This window comes from Bos indicus x Bos taurus, chromosome 27 (assembly GCF_003369695.1).
Source record: "Bos indicus x Bos taurus breed Angus x Brahman F1 hybrid chromosome 27, Bos_hybrid_MaternalHap_v2.0, whole genome shotgun sequence".
NCBI lineage: Eukaryota > Metazoa > Chordata > Mammalia > Artiodactyla > Bovidae > Bos > Bos indicus x Bos taurus.
In genome coordinates this window covers 14,939,233-14,953,454 of record NC_040102.1, presented here as the reverse complement: position 1 = coordinate 14,953,454, position 14,222 = coordinate 14,939,233, and the positions used below count along the sequence as shown (strand labels likewise).

The following is a 14,222-nucleotide window of genomic DNA, read 5'->3' as shown; positions in this document are numbered from 1 at the left end:
TGACGTGGCCTTATCAACCTTATCTCATTTAATCCTGAAAATAACCCTAAGAGATAGGTACTGTTATCAGTATTCTATTTCATAGAAGAGGAAATCAAGATTTAGAGAAGTTGAGTAATCCACTCAGAGCTATTAAACAGATTTGAATGCAGGCTTTTGAATGGCAGAAATCAGTCATCTAGCCATTATGCTATATTGCTGCCACTCAGCTTCAGATTTCTCATCTGTTAAGATAGAGAATAATTCCTAACCCATAAAATCATTCTGAGGGTTAAAGGAGATCACTGTAAGCTCCCTGCACAGTTTATTCATGTTCTTTGATTCCAATTTCCATTACTGTGCCTTGCACAGAGAAGAGACTTCAATAACAGCGCTACTGTTTCATGACTAAGCATATTCCATGCCCACTCTAGGTTTTACGCAAGACATTTGTGAGTTAATAATCATTGTGTTACCACTGGGGATACGAAGATAAATAAGACAGTCCTCGCCCTGAGAGCTCAAAGTCCTGTGGGTTAAAAACACACAGAGAGCGTTCCCAGATACTGTAGATAAGTGCAGTGAGTGGAAGTTAAGATGCATGGTCTGCCTGAGAGCTGCCTTAAAGGATAATCTGGAGTTCAGAGAGTAGGTGAGTAGGGAAAGGTGGGCTTAGGAAGGCAAGACACCTTTTGGAGAGTGGAAAACCAGTGATATTTGGTGTTTGTGGCTGAGGCATAAGATGCAGGGCAAAAAGTGGCAAGAAATGAGGTTGGGGAGGAAAGTACCCTGGGTGCCCTGCAGAACACTTGAACTCCATCTTGTCAGTCACTGTTGCCAAACATCTTTGCCCTACTCTTTTTTTTTTTTTTTTTAACATTTTGCCATATCCATGCCCTCTGTCTTATTATTTGCTTAATATTAAAATCAGCTCTTTTTTTACTTAATCTTGCCCTAAGCAATAATATCCCCCAAACCAGTTTTGTTATACTAGTTTTACATTTCTAATAATACACTTTACAACAAATGGGTTACAATTAAAATTTTAGAAAATATCTATCTATGGATCACTTAAAAATCATCTCAAAAAAAAAAAAGAAGAAGAAGAAGAAGAAGAAAAAAAAATCATCTCAGATAGCACTGAGAGAATGAATGTGTATTGTGCTTGTTTGGGTAAGCAGTAGGGTCCTTGGAGGGTTTTTAGCAGAGGAATGATTTATTAGATTTACTTTCTTTCTGAAAAATAGAAATTAAAAAATTTTTATATAGGAGAAGAATGAGCAAATAGGCATTTCTCATTATAAAAATGTCCTTTTTAAGATTTAGGGTTTATGTTTGCATCTTTTTTCTTTGGCTCCCAGAGAAAAACTAGTTTGCCAACTTTAGCCACAATACTTCTTTTAAGAAGGTCCACATGAAACATTTGTTTATTTTTCTAAGCAAATACAAAGCACTGTATTTGCTTAGAAATTTTGCCCATCTGTACAGTTTTGGGAGCCTTTTGTTTCTGATTTTAAGAGTTTTTGTCTTTTTCTCTTACTTTCATTCAATTTTGCTTTATAATCATGCTTCCCAAGTAAAATCTACAAGACAAAGTGTTTTCAGAGAACTCTAGTTTCTGCCCTTCATCTCTACCTGGTTCCTTCAATCCATTCCATGGGGAATCATTTTGCTTATTTATTTGTGGTTTGAAAGTGAAAGCTGCTCAGTTGTGTCCGACTCTCTGCAACTCCATGGACTATATAGTCCATGGAATTCTCCAGGCCAGAATACTGGAGTGGGTAGCCTTTCCTTCCATTTGAAAACATGTGTGAGATATATCTCCACCTTGCTTTATTCACACTGTATTCTGGAGACCACTCCATAGCAATACATAGAGATGTTTTTCATTTAGACTGTGGCTTTGAGGAGAAAAGTAGTTCATACAAAGTAAGTTTTCTGATCACATGAAATTAAACTATAAGTCATAACAGAAATATTTCTAGGAAAAAACCTTCAAATATTGCATATTAATCATTACCCTTCTAAATAACCCATGGTTAAAGAAGAAATTACAAAGAAAATTTAAAAATATCATTTGAGTAAAATTTATTGACACACATATTAAATTTCTAGCTTACAGCTAAAGCAGGGCTTATACAGAAATTTATAGCATTAAATGCTTATATTAGGAAGGAAGAAAGTTTTCAAACTGTTAACCTAGACTTTCACCTTAAAAAAGTTAAAAAACAAGAACAAATTAAGCCCAAAGCAAGCAGAAGGAAAGAAATAACAAAAATAAAAACAGAAATTATACTAGAAAACAAGTGAAAATAAAGTAAAAACCAGAAGCTGTTTCTTGAAGATCAATAAAATTGATAAATCTCTAGCCAGATTGACAAAAAAAGAACAACAAAGTCACAAATGAGCAATTTTTCAAATGAAAGAGGGCCACCACTACAAATACTAAAATGACACTGAGGATATATGATGGTCGACTTTATGCCAGTAAGTTTGATAGTTCAGATATAGACAGCTCTTGAAAAACGCAAACCACTAAAGCCCACTCAAGAAGAAACAGATAACCTGAACAGCCTTCTACTAAAGAAACTGAATGAAAGAAATTGGATTTGTAGTTAAAAACCTCTCCACAAAGAAATTCCAGACCAGATGACTTGAATTTTACCAACCATTTAAGAAATGAATAGTATCAATTTTACACACAGTTTTTATGACCTTAGCTTAGGCAAAGATATCTTAGATAATTTAAAAGACTGGCAACACTAAGTCCTGATAAAGATACAGAGCAATTGGAACTCTTATCCACTGCGGGTTGGTATATAAAATTAGACAGCCACTTTGAAAAGCAGTTTGAGAGGCTTTTATAAAGCCAAACATCCACATACATTTTGTATATGGTCCATAACTTCATTCCTATGTATTTACTTAACATAGGAGAAAGGAAGTATTCCCACAGAGACCCACCTGTGAATGTTTCTAGAGGTTTATTCATAGCATCATCAAAATGGAAAGTAAAAATGTCCTTCAACTGATGAATGGATAAACCAATAGGGACTGAGCTATTGATAACCACAACATGGATGAAATCAAAAGGTTTATGTTAAATCAAAGTGACCAGATACAAAGGTTATATATTATCTTATTTTCATAGAATTCTTTAAAAGGCAACACTCTAGAGAGAAAAATTGTTAGTGATTGCCAAACCTGGAAAGGAGATTGGCTATAAAAGGTTGAGAACTTTTTGGGGTGATGGAAATCTATGGTATTTTTATTATGGTGGTGGTTACACAACCATATACATTTGGCAAATCTCATCAAACTGTACTTAAGGGAGTGAGTTTTATTTTTATATACTTTGCCTTTATAAACTTGACTTTAAAAATATAAGAAAGGTAAAAAAAGAAATGAGGGGAAAAAAGATTAAAAGGACTTCCCTGGTGGTGCATTGGTTAAGATTCCATGCTCCCAGTGCAGGCAGTACAGAATGGATCGTTGGTCAGGGAACTAAGAGCTTGAATGCCACATGGTATGGCTAAAAACAAGACACTGAAGGTGGAGAAACCAATAAGGAGACAGAAGGGATGAAGTTTAAACTAGGGCATGTGTGCATGCTCAGTTGTGTCCAACTCTTTGCTGCCGGGCTCCTCTGTCCATGGGGTTCTCCAGACAAGAATACTGGAGTGGGTTGCCATTTCCTCCTCCAGGGGATCTTCCCCAACCAGGGATCGAACCCATGTCTTTTGTGTCTCTTGCATTGGCAGGAAGGTTCTTTACCACTGAGCTGCCTGGACAGACACCTTGATGAGCCTTCCACTGAGTGCTGTGTACAGATTGTCAGAGCTCCAAGTAAAAGGTTACAGCCCATATTAATCTAACTTCTAAAGCAAAGAAATACGGAAAAAATATTACAATGTAGAAAATCACTTATATTTTTAATACATTGAATATATTTGAATACATCGAATACATTTCTCTGGGGTCCCCACTGATAGTCCAGTGGTTAATTTTATTGGGCTGATATCCAAGCCAATTATTGTTATGGTAATTCTCTATGTCTCAGTGCTAAAACATGGTAAACACACAACAAATATTTGCTAAGTGAATCTGTTGAATATTTCCTCTTTGCCAACTTTCGGAGGCTTCTGGATTCCATGGACTGTGAACACAGGTGAGCTTAGGAGGCAAACTCAGAAATGTCTGCACAACTGAAGGCTCTTAAATTCATAATGCCTGATGGAAGGATGGGAGGGGTTGGTGCTACTTGCTACCTGGTTTCAGTGGCTTTGCACCAAACTGATGTTTTTTTGTTTTTGTTTTACCCTTTCTTCAAAGTTTCTCTTAAATCCAGCTGCAGTTCTCTCATGCATTCATTGCTTTTTTTTTTTTTGCATTGCCAGTTGGAGCCACAGAAGAAAGACCTGAACCTTCTCTGAAAATGGTTTTTTCTGTTTTAAAAACGTTCCTTTTGTGACTTTGGCAACAGAGCCTGAAAGTAGCAGAGGGAGAATAACTTTGAGCATCGCTGCTTTACGGTAGGAAACCATTTAGCTCTATTGTCAGCAGTTCAGTCCGGTTTGGGCACCAAAGTATCATGTTCCTAATCACACAGGAACTTGTGAATTCAATTCAGCATCTGGTGTGACTTCCCGAAATCACCAGTTGGGACGACTACATTCCTTTAACTCGACTGGGCAGGATGGCACATGTCCTAAAATGTGCTGGAGGCTCCTCTTAGCACCTCCTTCTCAACACCCAGAATCGAACAGTCCTGCCTTTCTGGTCACTGTATTTTTCTGTAGACTCTCGACTCCCTGTGCGTGTTTTCTTAGCACCCTGTGCATGGAGCAGGTTGGGTTTGAATGTCACGGTTATTGAGCAAATTTGAAAATAAGTAGGAGTCAGAGTGAGAAGGGTAGCTGGTCTCCTAAGAGGAGAGAGAAGTTAACGGACTGTGGGAGGGGTGAGTCATAGCTGCTCTGAGTTTCAGAAACAGCTCAGCCCCGCCAGCTGCGGGCACTCAGCCTTTTAGCAAGTGACTCTCTCCGTACTCCCCCCGTGGGCCGGAGCACGAATGAGCCTGAGGTCCTGAACAGGAAACTCCACATTTGAAAACTGTACTTTAGCATCTTGGTTCTGCTCAGGGACAGTCTTTGAAAACTGGCCATCAATCCAAGCTCCCAGCAGTGACGTAAGCGAGGCACTGCCAGGGTGACAGAGGCTGGAATACACAGAATTTCACTCTCTTTTTGTTTTTGGCATAATTAAGTAGAAGGATCTGCTGACACTGTAGATTGAAAACGAGGACATCCGTAATGCTTTATCACATTTCTCGGTCCTGACAACTTCGCATGTACATTCAATACCGGCACCCTTCAATGTGTTAGAAGGGGAAAGTCTGTAATAAAAAGAAGCTGAAAAAAAGGCACAGCAGTGTGGTTTGGTTTCCTGGGCACGTTCCTCAAACTAGTGATCTCATTGGAAAGGAGCTCAGGGACGTCAGAGGTGTGGGGAGTAGGAAAGGCAAGTTCCAGGTTGGGTCAACCATTCAGCATAACCATTAATCAAGAGCGGTCCCGGAGGACTCCTGGGTGTCACGGCTTTGATGCAGGAGGCCATGGCCCATGACTGGTGAGGCTGTGAGATTGGGTTCAATGCAAGGGAGTAAATGAGGGGATGTTCCTTTCGCCTCTCCATCGCCCTCTTCCATTCCTGTATACTCTTAGTGTATCTCACAAGGATCCCAAATTGTCATTCCCTTCATAGTTGCCCAATGGCTCAGGGGCTTCCCCGATGGCTCAGTGGGTAAACAACCCACCTGCAATGCAGGAAACACAGGAGAGTCAGGTTCTATCCCTGGGTTGGGAAGATCCCCTGAAGAAGGAAATGGCAATCCACTCCAGTATTCTTGCCTGGGAAGTCCCATGGACAGAGGAGCCTGGCAGGCTACAGTCATGGGGTTGCAAAGAGTCTGACACGACTAACTGACTGAGCACACACATATTGTGAAAGGCCCTTCAGCTCTTGGGAAAACGCAGAAGATAAAGACATTCTACCAGCGCCTCTGAGCCACAGCTCTGACATAAGACATTTGCTCTTGGAATCCTGGTGTTTAACTCTGCAGACTCCAATTCCACTATGTCCCTAAGCTGCTCAGCACAAAGAGAACACAGATAAATACTACTGAGCTCTTACATGAGAAGCCTCAGCAAGGTTGGTTTTATCAGGCCCATAACTCATTTCCTGTGGACATTACAACACGACCAATCTCAGAGTGTCTTCAGAGTAAGGTCCTCAGGTTTGGAACGAGGAGAGAGAAGCGGTCAGCTGCAGCAACTCTGTGCAAACCCTCTTGTGTAACCTTGTATCCAAGGCCCCAAAGTTCCCCTCAGTCAAGGACATCTTGGTTCTGGGGAGGAAAAAATTTAGATGGATACACATGACAATTCAGTGGCAAAAACAAGACCTTGACATTTTGCTTCTATTCTACTTTTATGACAGAAAGAAAAGCAAGGCAGAGGGGTTGAATGGATAACAGAAAACAATGAAAATCATACCCATTATTTCTTTTCCTAATTCTAGAGTCTATAATCATCACCCACATAGCCTTCTGGACAACTAAATACCATTTAGTCTTGCACTTGGTGTTATACACATACTTCGCACAAGTATTTGGAATATGACCAAGTCGAGTATGGTCAATCCTGAACAATCTAAAAAGGAAAAATAAAAAAGAAAACAGAAAGAAAAAAAAGTAATAGTTAAGCAGTAAGTGGTAAAGAACCTGCCTCCTAATGCAGAAGATCTAAGACTCGGGTTTGATCCCTGGGTGGGGAAGATCCCCTGGAAGAGGGCATGGCAAGCCAACTCCAGGTTCTTGCCTGGAGTATCCCATGGACAGAGGCTATGGTCCACACGGTCACAAAGAGTCAGACATGACCAAAGTGACTCAGTTCACACCCACACGCACGCAAACCAGGGCCCACTGTCTGCTCCTAAAACGTACAGATAGAAAAGGACATGCGAATGCTGCCGGAACCTCTCTGATTTCATTAAGCGCCAAGCCAGGTTTGGGTCGGCTGACCCGGCCTGTCACAGATATGCCCCATCTCCCCTTCACCCGTCTCTGGGTGCCCGTCCTAGTGGGGTGTGACAACCTTCCAAGTGTGTATTTTTAGAATTTTAAGGGGGGAAAAAAACAACTTGAACTCAGAGTAATGGAGTTTTGCAAAGCTATAATGTTTTTAAAAGTATGCTGTTCACTAATTCATTCATTCATTCAACAAACATGGCTTATCTACCGACTATCTCCACTGCTTATTAGACACTCACTTTTTGACCGTTGGATAACAGCGCTGAAAAATCCACAGTGTTTTCTTTCTCATTGTCCCTCGAGGCTTAACACAGGTGTTTCCTTATTCAGAAAGAAGGCGGAGGGCTGCTCCAAACATCAAACTCCGTCATCTCAAGAAACAGCGTTTTTAGAGCAACTCCGTTCACTTGCTGTCCCTTTCTTCTCACATTCAAAACTGACTCGGTAGGTCTGGAACTTAATTGGAAAAAATATTTTAAATTCCACTAATCGGTGGCCCTTCACTGATTCTTGGAAGCGGAAAATATTGTGCTTTGGTCTGAGGCAGCTCCAGGGCAATGTACAACATCCAGCCTCTTGCAGCCGAGTGGTCAAACAGCTGCGGGTTATTACGGAGCTGGAGAAGATTTGGTATTTGAAATGAAATCTCTACACCTGACAGCAGCTTGCAAGAGCATCTAGGCAGAAAGGAGACATGGTTCCCACGAACCAGGGCCTTTGAAATGTTACCCAGCAGGACAAAACCCTCCTGCTGGAAGGCAGGGTAAATCTGCCTGCATGGCTCAATTGTGTCCTGTGCAATCCCTAATTAAATTTACTTATTTGTGTCTCCAATTTTTTTTTTCTCCAAGCAAGCACAAGGCTTGGCTTGCCATCTGCCTACTCTTGCTTTTGAAAAGCCCAGTCATGTGATGAACCCTAAGTATTAATGAAGATACTCATTAAATAAAGTAATAAATATTTAGAATATTCATCTCTGTTTAACTTTCCTACATTAGCATCAAAATGCGTAGAAGGATAAAAAGGCATGAGAATTCCAGATAGGGTTTTAATCTTAAAGCATAGAAAAACCAAATTAAGTGTATCCCCAAGGCACATTTCTCTGCCTGGGCAAAAACATAATCTTGGTCCTTAAGAATTAAATCTGACATTTCCTTTGATTTAATTAGATGCAACAAAGGAACAAAGCCACATTTAAATGAATGCCCCTTTTTTTTTTTTTTGCAAATTATCTGCACTGTTTTCCCTAACTTTGGGTGGCTTGCCAAGCCTTTTACGGAGTGTTCTGACCTGTATCATCTTCTCTGAATTTCTCAGCAATCTTGAGAAGGAAGCAGGAGACAACAGTGACCATCATTTTGCAGGTGAGGAAACTGAGGCTCCAAGAGGTCTCAGGGCTGAGAAGTGGCAGTAGCACTCTGCACCAGAAATAAGGATTTAATCTCTACTGCTTTCCAGAAGGCACTGAGGGTGTTTGTTAGCACAGTACAACCAATACTTGTGTGTGAGTGCCTGGGTGTAAGTATGGAGATGAAAGGTGGCTGGAAGGTTAGAAACGAAAGGGAATATAGACAAAAGAGAGCTAAGAATTACTAGAGAAGTTATGCCAAACTGTGGCTCAGGGCAACAAAATCAGCCCCATGTGCCGAAGGGTGAAAATAGGAAACGAGAGGCTGTAATATGTGCTACAGGCCTCCCTGGTGGCTCAGCAATAAAGAAGCTGCCTGCCAATGCTGGAAGCTCGTCCGGGGTCGGGAAGACCTCCTGGAAAAGGAAATGGGGACCCACTCCAGTATTCTTGCCTGGGGAATCCCATGGACAAAGGAGCCCTCGGCTACAGTTTATGGGGTTGCAAAAGAGTTGGATATGACTGAGCGGCTAAACAATAACAACAGAATGTGCTACGCTTCATGATTTCTCCAAAGAGGGTCCGTGAGAATTCTTTGGTTGGCACCCTAGCTGGTCAGTTATGTTGTAGCCACGCGTTCTGGGAAACAAACTCACTCAGAAGGACAATGCAGATAGTGGAGTGCAGTTTATTACACTGGCGGGCCCAAGGCAGAGAATCCTCTTAGCCAAGGACCCCGACCAGTTTTTGTGAAAACCTTATATACCCTAAGTGTACGTGCTCAAACCCACCTCCCCAAATTCTCTGAAACTAGTCTGAACAAAGGAAAAGAAAGATACAATCAAAGTTAACCCATGATTCATATGCCTTAAGCCTAGGTAGTTAACAGTGGACAATTAACAATAGGCCTGTGGTCATACCCCAATAAGCATAATAGAAATTATGATTCTATTCGGTTACACAGATAATTAGGGTATTCTTTTAGGCGACAGAGAGCCTAGGTACGAGCCCTGGGGCTCTTCCATGGGGAGGGGGCGGGTCTGGTTTTCCAGTTGGTATGTCGTTTCCATAGATACTGGGCATGGAGCTCAAAGTCCACAATCCAGCCCAAGATGGAGTCCTGCTTTCAAGATGGAGCCTGTTCTGTCTGTTTCCTCCTTCACGTAGGCTTTGCTTTTAGCAGATATTGTAGTCAGTACACGGAGTAACAATAAGACACTCAACTTCAGGACCAAATGAGGAAGTACCAAAAGATAATGAGTGAAATCAGTAAATTATTGACTAAGGAGATAGAGATGCCCTAGGCTAATCAATGCCGTTATATCAGGACATCTGTACCAACTTATCTGAGGCTGGGACATAATAGGTGTTATTAACCAAGAGGAATAGGAATCAATTGTGCTTGCTTTATCTAGGGAAGGATGAATGCTAACAGGAGGGGCAAGGCTGAACACCACCCTCTCAAGGAAGGAGCTGGATGGCAGGAATTCAGCAGTGGGGGCTGGGGGTGGGGGTATGTAGAGGGAAGAAGTAACTGGCAGGCACTGAAACCCTCTATGTATTAAGCAACAGGCTGCTTCATCAGGTGTTCTGGGGCCTGGGAATCCCCGCGCTCTGATTTCATGATCATCACACAGCCTCTAAGGGACCTGGAAAATTAGAAGGAGCTGCTGAGATTGGGGTAAGTAGACGGAAAGATCTATCCTTCCTTATAATGTAATAAACTAGCATTCTGCTTTAGATCTCAGGTCTTCGGGAATAGTTGATGTGAGTCTGTCCTGGATACGACCAATTCTGGGGCTTCTGCATCAGCAAACCAGAACCCTGATCCTTGAACGCGATGAGCATGCCAAGGCTCTTTGTCCATTTTGACCATCCTGTCTGGAGGAAGCCAGTCTTGTTGGATCACAGCTCGGCTGATCTGCCGTGATGACAGTGCACATGGTGATTTTTTCGTTTTGTATCAGTAAATAATTTCCTTGCAGCATGATGACAGTTTTCTGGTTCAAGGGCAACTGCAGCCAAATACCTGAACTAGAGAGAATAAGGATGCTTGCCTTGGTGTTACCGCTAACCACTTCTTTGATATTTCAAACTATGTAGTCAATTCCTCATCTATACATTCAAGGGAGTTCAGTATATGATCTTTGTAATTTGCCCAAGGTCACTACACTGATCAGTGACGATTGAACATTTACCTAGTTACACTTCTACTTGACTTCTCTTCTGTGTAAATTTGGGAGGAGAGCACGAGTTGGTGAGGGCAGAGAGTGTCCCAGGGGAATAGTGAGATCGCTCAAAGTGGATTTCCCTTCTCCATAACTAGCTGGAATCAGGTGAGATTACGTACAGACTTTTGTTATCTACATGAAGGCCTCATAGATCAAGAACCATTTCAGCTACAACCCAACCTCCCAACCTTCTTCATCTCACTGGAAACATATAGAGAATGATAATGATGGAAACTCACGTTTGTCTATTGCATGCTGGGGAAAATACTGCACTTGGTCACCCCAAGGATGAGGCATTCATCCATTCCGGCCCCTCCTGTCACCCATTTGGCCAAATACACTGGCTGGAATGCTGTGTTACAAGCCCTCTCTAACCAGGGTGCTACAAGGAATAAAACTAAATAAAACAATGAATGAAATAGACTAAGTTATCTTCTCTTCTTGGAATCTATCTCACCCCAAACTGGAAATACAGGTCACAGCCTCCTTCTGTCTCTCTTTATATAATGATGGTTTATTGTACAAGGGCTGCAGGTAGGAGAGAATGTGCTTCTTTGGTTTGGCGTCCTTCTTTAATGGAAGGCCACATTCTATTCTTTTGGCTTCTACAGTATTGCTTAATCTGTCGTTGCTTACTTCTAATTTATCATGACTATTTTCTGAGGCTGGAAGTCTGAGATCAACCTTTTGCATGGATGGTTTCTTTTGAGGTTTCTCTGGCTTGCAGGCAGCTGCCTTCTTGCTATGTGTTCAGATGATCATTTCTTAGTGGGTGCACCTGTTGGTGTCTTGGGTCCTAATCTCCTCTTATAAAGACACCGGTCATTAGATTAGGGCCCACTCTGATTATTGTAAATTAGTTACCTCTTTAAAAGTCCTATCTCCAAATTCAGTCACATTCCGAGGTTCAGGACTCCAACCTGTGAATTCGGAGTGGCACTCAACCCAGCCTGTAGCGTTTTCTGCAGTACAAGAGAAATGCTACATGCTCTGTTTTCTTCTTGGAAATCCACAAAGCCTATTTGTATATAAAATATTATACAAAGTCTTGAAAAATACTCAGTATTCATCTTTCACCCACCCCACTGTTTCATACATTTTAAAATCAAGGATCCTAAACTGTCTTTTGTCTCATATAGATTGGCTGGTAATATTGAACAATTGGACAGTGATCCTATCTGCCAACTGGTGCCAACAGCCAGGCCAGGAAGATGCATGAGAGATGGAGGAGAGCAGTACAGACTAGAACTCGGGGCTATTTCTCATCAGCACTGTCCTGCTCTCTCCCACCTCTAAGTCTTAAACTTTGAAGGTGCTTGCTGTAAATGGATGGTGAGAGATGGTTTTGTAAGTGTACAAGAGGGTTGGCCTTTGCTACATGGAATTGCCTCTTCCACCTGTACCCAAGGAATCTTCCAGATGCTAGGGGCCTGGAGCCTCCTGGTTCACCTCTAACTGCAAGCCAGGGCAAGTGGCCTTTCACTCTGCCCTGCCTCTGCTCTCTTCTTTGTCTTCTTGTTTGTTGCAGGTGAGGAAAGGAGCAGAGCTCTGGATGCCACTGGGGCGTGACAGGCAGCTGGGCAAGCATCCATACAAGGAAGCTGACAGCTGGTCTGAGTGGGTTGGGGATGGGTGAGAAAGGTCACCCCTGTGCAAGATCAGTGTGTTCTGCGAGATAGCGGAGGAAAGTGCCCCTGCCACGCCCCAGTGCCAGAGTGTCAGCCAGCTAACTGTGTGTACCACCTGCTCAGACCTTCCTGGCCCATACCCACTTTCTGCTTCCCACTCTTGTCTTTCCAGCCTAATCTCTCCGTTCAGCCAGAGTGCTTTCTCTGGGCCCCGCATCCCTTTCTGAACAATTCCTGTGGCTCTGGCCTTGCACGAATTATCTGAGTCAGACCCCAGACTCACTCAGCCAAGCAAGGACCCTCACTGTTCCCTTGGCATCTGTGGCAGCAGATGGTTCTTTCTGTTCTTGTGGTTCTCTCATGGTGAAGCGTCTCCAGGTACCCCAGGTAGAATCTGTCAGCTTTTCATATCAGAGTTGGACCAGAAAGAAGGCTGAGTACTGAAGAACTGATGCTTTTGAACTGTGGTGCTGGAGAAGGCTCTTGAAAGTCCCTTGGACAGTAAGATTAAACCAGTCAATCCTAAAGGAAATCAACTCTGAATATTCATTGGAAGGACTGATGCTGAAGCTGAAGCTCCAATACTTTGGCCACCTGATGTGAAGAGCCGACTCATTGGAAAAGACCCTGATGCTGGGAAAGATCAAGGGCAGGAGGAGAAGGGGGCGACAGAGGATGAGATGGTTGGACAGCATCACCAATTCAATGGACATGAGTTTGAGCAAACTCCAGGAGATAGTGAAGGACAGGGAAGCCTGGCATGCTGCAGTCCATGGGGTCACAGAGAGTTGGACAGGACTGAGCGACTGAACAACATATCAGCTAAGCTTTCACACTGGTAGCTTCGCAGCCTAGTGAAGATGGTGAGGTGATTTTAGAAGTGTGCGTCTACACAGCGACTGACCTGGCAGGTTAACACAGCATTGACAGCTTCCCTCTGAACAGGGCACCATGGAAGTCACTTTACATGCAGGGTTTTTGCTCCTCACAATAGCCCTGAATGGTAGAATCCCAATTTTACAGTGAAAATGGGCCCCCCTTCCCTGCCCGAGAGTAGCTTCTTATAGCTAGAAAGTGTCAGAATATCCTCTTGGGCCCCCATCTCCCAAATCCAGGGCCAAGGCTCTCAAAACCAGCCTTAACAGACATCAGTTCAGTTCAGTCATTCAGTCATGTCCGACTCTTTGAAACCCCATGGACTGCAGCACACCAGACCTCGCTGTCCATCACCAACTCCCGGAGCTTACTCAAACTCATGTCCGTTAAGTTGGTGATGCCGTCCAACCATCTCATCCTGTCGTCCCCTTCTCCTCCCACCTTCAATCTTTCTCAGCATCAGAGTCTTAGAGACATAGGTTTATGTTAAAACAGCTCTGAGCCCAGCATTGTCCTCACTCTCGGTGGACTCACTGCATTTCCCTCTAAATTTGGGTTCAAGATCCCCCCACAGCCTCTATCAGAATGCTCGCCTTGGAGTTCAGTGCTCTCAGTTCCACGAAAACCATTCCTAACCAAGCCCCACTCACTGAATTGCTTTGGGAAATATTTTGTTTCCAAATGAAAATTGCCACTAAACGTGAGCGGAAGTATCAAGGTATTTCTCTCCCCGGCCAGCCGTGATCTGTTTCTTCTTTTTCAGAATCTCCCTTTCTCATCACTGCCTCCGACAGACTTCCCCCTGCATCTCACACGATGTATTTGCATTTTAAGTTGGCATCCCTTAAAGACTCACACACATCTTCTCTTTTCATATTTTTAAGAACAAAAATAATACACCTAGGGATGATCCAATTAAAAAAAAAAAAGGATGTATCAATTTAACTAAGTAGGCCTCATTGTGGGGCTGTCACAGGGCTGTGTATTAGGTAGACTTTGGCGTTCTCAGCTTCATGGCCTTAAAGAGACAATGAATGAAGACTTTATAGTCCTGTAAGTCAGAGTTTACC

The 14,222-nt window shown here is 42.7% G+C and overlaps 2 long non-coding RNA genes across 2 annotated transcripts in view; one reads left to right on the top strand and one right to left on the bottom strand.

Annotated features, from left to right (window-relative positions):
* LOC113884973 overlaps positions 1 to 7,421 on the bottom strand; it is a 39,317-nt gene extending 31,896 nt beyond the window's left edge. Inside the window, exon 1 of the long non-coding RNA XR_003509076.1 lies at positions 7,309 to 7,421. This is a non-coding gene — a long non-coding RNA (uncharacterized LOC113884973). The remainder of the gene's footprint in view (positions 1 to 7,308) is intronic.
* Positions 548 to 11,137, top strand: LOC113884972. The gene is made up of 5 exons (XR_003509075.1): positions 548 to 631; positions 4,377 to 4,511; positions 7,400 to 7,513; positions 8,387 to 8,433; positions 10,159 to 11,137. It is a non-coding gene; the product is annotated as an uncharacterized LOC113884972 (long non-coding RNA).
* The last annotated feature ends 3,085 nt before the right edge of the window (positions 11,138 to 14,222 follow it).